This window comes from Octopus bimaculoides, chromosome 10 (genome assembly GCF_001194135.2).
Source record: "Octopus bimaculoides isolate UCB-OBI-ISO-001 chromosome 10, ASM119413v2, whole genome shotgun sequence".
Lineage (NCBI taxonomy): Eukaryota > Metazoa > Mollusca > Cephalopoda > Octopoda > Octopodidae > Octopus > Octopus bimaculoides.
In genome coordinates this window covers 79590038-79594009 of record NC_068990.1, presented here as the reverse complement: position 1 = coordinate 79594009, position 3972 = coordinate 79590038, and the positions used below count along the sequence as shown (strand labels likewise).

At 40.8% G+C, this 3972-nt stretch overlaps 1 protein-coding gene across 2 annotated transcripts in view; it reads right to left on the bottom strand.

Annotated features, from left to right (window-relative positions):
• Positions 1-3972, bottom strand: part of LOC106876609 (uncharacterized) — a 42254-nt gene that overhangs the window by 27264 nt on the left and 11018 nt on the right. The window lies entirely within an intron of this gene.

Sequence of the window (3972 nt, the reverse complement as noted above, 5' to 3'; positions counted from 1 at the left end):
ACACTACCGGCAGGGGACGTACCTCTCAATAGTTGACTGCGGACCAGGGAAATTGCGAGAGTATTAAATGAGATATTCCTGGAACAAGGCCCCATGGATGAGCTGCTTCTGGATAATGGCACTGCATTTCACTTGGAGGTGCTGAAAGAAATGCTTGATGGGTGGCAGGTCAGCCACTTCTTCAGGGCGGCATACCGGCCAAGTGGAAATGGAGTGGTGGAAAGGCATCATCGTACCATCAAGACCATGGCAGAGAGGGGCCACATTTCGTCAATCAAGGCCGTATTTTGGTGCAATATGTCACCCAAGTCAGGACAGGCTGAGGGGTCAGGACAGGCTGAGGGGTCAGTGCCACACAGGGCAATATTCAGGTATGAGTGGAGGCATCCGTGTATTACATCAATGCGACTCGGGGGAGAGGAAGAGCACACCCTTGTGCAGGTCGGGGAAGAAGTTTGGGTAAAACCCCCAAATGCACGGTGTACATCACAATGGGGAAAAGGAACAATAACCTCCATCAATTCAAAGAACAACGTCTCTGTCGATGGTATGCCACGCCATGTTTTGGATGTGCGGAAGATTGTCAATGCCTCAGAGGATGGAACCAGCAGCAGTGGGCAAGATGATGAAGCCAGCGGTAGCGTGCCAGGAACTCAGGCCAGTCTCGGGGTCGCACAGTGACCACAGAGGGAACGGCACCCTCCTTCCTTGTTGGCTGATTATGAAACCAATTAAGGTAGTTCGGGAGCGAGGAGTGAGTGGGAAAGCCGGTTGAGTGATCTGTAGGTCGGGAGGGGGGGGGGCGTGTGGTGTTATGGGCTGTGATGAGCCATGTTGTGTTGGTGGAGAGGGATCGGGGATGAAGCAATTGGAAGTGAAGACAGCAGGGGGCTGGCAGAAGTGGCCAGAGGCGGATGCGTGGACAGTGAGCACATGTGGGGAGAGGCAGCAGAGACGGCGTGCGTAGAAGTTGTGGTTTGATCTGGAGTGATCGTTTATCCTGCCACGGTCGACAAGGTAAGGTCGCTGTATTTCTTTCTCCCTTTTGCTTCTTGTTGTCTTTTTCCTCCATCACACCACACCAACAAAGTGAAAAATAACAATATTAAGAATACTAATATGAATAATAATAATAAAAATAACGCAGCTCTAAGAACCAATATAGGAATGTTAGGAATGATAATACCAAGGTATATAAAATAAATAAACCGTACAGAAACAACCCCAATAAAACTGATAGTAATAATAATAATAATAACAATAGAAAGAAGAAGAAGAATTATAACCATAACTTTACTTTCTACAATAATACTGAGGACAGTTTCTACACCAAAAATAATATAAAAAATAGATGAAATAAGGATGACATCTGGTTAATAATCCCCTTCACGATGCAGCTTAACCCTTTCGTTACTAACCTGGCTGAGAGTACCCATGGTTATTTAAATGTAAATTCAAACCCATATCTCGTTAGTACATTCATTAAAACACGTGATTTCACTTTGTAAATAGTCGAGCTATTGTATCCGATATTGTTTGGTGTGATATTTGAACTCGGTGAATTTTGAAAGATTTTTTTCCACATTTTTTCGGCATTAATTTTTTCAACTTTGAAAATGGAGAGGAGTTTCATGCAATCAAGCAATGATTCTGAATTTGAAGGCTTTTCATCGGAAGATATGGAGATACTGAGGAAAAGAATGAATGAGGTACAAAAGCATGTGGTGGATGAACATGAATTGGATATTTCTGTATCCGAAACCGAAAGCAGTGATTCTGAATTTGAAGGCTTCTCATCGGAAGATATGGAGATACTGAGGAAAAGAATGAATGAGGTACAAAAGCATGTGGTGGATGAAAATGAATTGGATATTTCTGTATCCGAAACCGAAAGCAGCGATTCTGAAGAAACTGAAAGTGGCGACAGCGAGGATGATTTTACAACAGAATGGAGTAAAAACTTAAAAAACGTTTTTATTAACAATTTTTCTGAGGAGACAGGGTCTACCCATAGTCTTTCTCAGGAAGCGAAACCATTAGACTTTTACTTCTTATTTTTTCCAGCATGCTTGTTTGAAGCAATCACTGCGAAAACAAACCATTACACAGAATATAAACAAGCTGGAAAATAAGATAGCTTGTGGTTTCCTACAACCGTAGATGAAATACAGGCATTTTTTGCCATAGATATTATTATGGGTATTAGACAGTTACTCAGAATTACAAATTACTGGAGCAATCAGGAACCTTTTGGTGAACAGTATGTTTCCAGTATTATGACTCGAATACGATTTGTGAAACTAAACCAGTATTTACATGTGAGAGACACTAGCAGTACCCCAGTACGTGGAGAACCAAACTTTGATCCCTTAAAATAAAACCCCTCATCAACTGCATTCAAAATGCATATAAAACATTTTACAACCCTGAGAAATACTTATCCGTCGATGAGGGCATGGTGGGGTATAAAGGAAGAGTACGCTTCCGACAGTATATGCCAGGAAAGCCCACAAAATGGGGGATCAAAGTTTGGAAAATTTGTGAAGCAAATACTGGGTACTGCTGTGGATTTAGCTTTTATAAGGGGAAAAGAGACAATGTTAGGGTACGATGTGGTCTGGAATTTATCACTTCCATACCATAAGCAGGGCCATATATTATTTTTTAACTGATTTTTTAGTTTGGTCAAATTTGCAGTGGATTTAGAAGCTGTGGCAACGTATACGTGTCCTAATTGCTCGTAGAAAAGGGCTGCTGTTGGATATAAAAAAAAGCAAAATTTAAAAAAAGAGGTGAAATAATCCAACGGCAGAAAGGAAATCTGGCTATGAAAACAGTTGATGGTGTTGTCTACAATTCGTTTAAAGAAGCTGCTCTTAGAAGAAATTTAGTTCAAAATGATGACGAATGGCACAGGTGCATGGAAGAAGCATCCCTTACAAGTATGCCATTTCAGTCAAGACAATTGTCTGCTCTCATTTGCATCTTCAACACCCCAGCTAACCCTTTGCAGCTGTATCACCAGTTTGACGAGGAGGTGATTAAGGATTTCACAAAAATTAACACTTGAGAGGTGGCCATCCAGAGAGCATTAAATGATGTTGAGTCAACACTGCATGTACATGGGCTATGCTGCAGAGATTTGCATCTTCCAGTCCCAGCTACAGCAACCATAAGATCAGGTCAAAGATGCTTTTGAATCTTCCAGTCCCAGCTACAGTAACCATATGATCAGGTCAAAGATGCTTTTGCCTTCAGGACACAAAGTATGAAGACAAAAGGTTGACCAAAAAATAAGCTAAACATCACAAAACTCAGACACTCTAAAATGGAACGGAATCGTTAGCGTGCCAGGCAAAATGCTCAGTGGCATTTTGTTTGTCTTTATGTTCTGAGTTCAAATTCTGCCAGGGCTGAAAAAAGGTAGCAGTTGAACACTGGGGTTAATGTAATTGACTTCCAGGAATGCTCTCATTACACATTAATTAATTAAACAAACTCTGACAGTAAAGACCTCACTTGTACGATCAACTGTTCAACACACACACACACATCGTCCATTCAACTCTATTTTAGGATTGCAATGTGGACATGTTGCTGTTATGGACATGTTGGGTTATGAAGTGTGTTTGTTGTTCAAACACACACAACATTAGAAACACATTTTTTCATGGCTGTGATATTTGTTTTCAGACATCTTTTATAACACACACACAAATGAGAATAAAAGAAAAAGGGAATGAGAGAGAGAGAGAGAAACAGCATGATGGTGGAGAGGTGAAACAGCTAAACTTTTGGTCATCAAGTGAAATATTTCTCCAAGGCATTGTTTAATGTTAAGAAGGTGGTACATAACTTTGCTTGTTCCAGTTTATTCTTACTGAGAATAACCTTCACCCCTGACTTCCTAATCACTTCAGGACTGAAAAAGTTAGCTTTTAGAAAAAAACATCTAAAAACAAACACAATAAT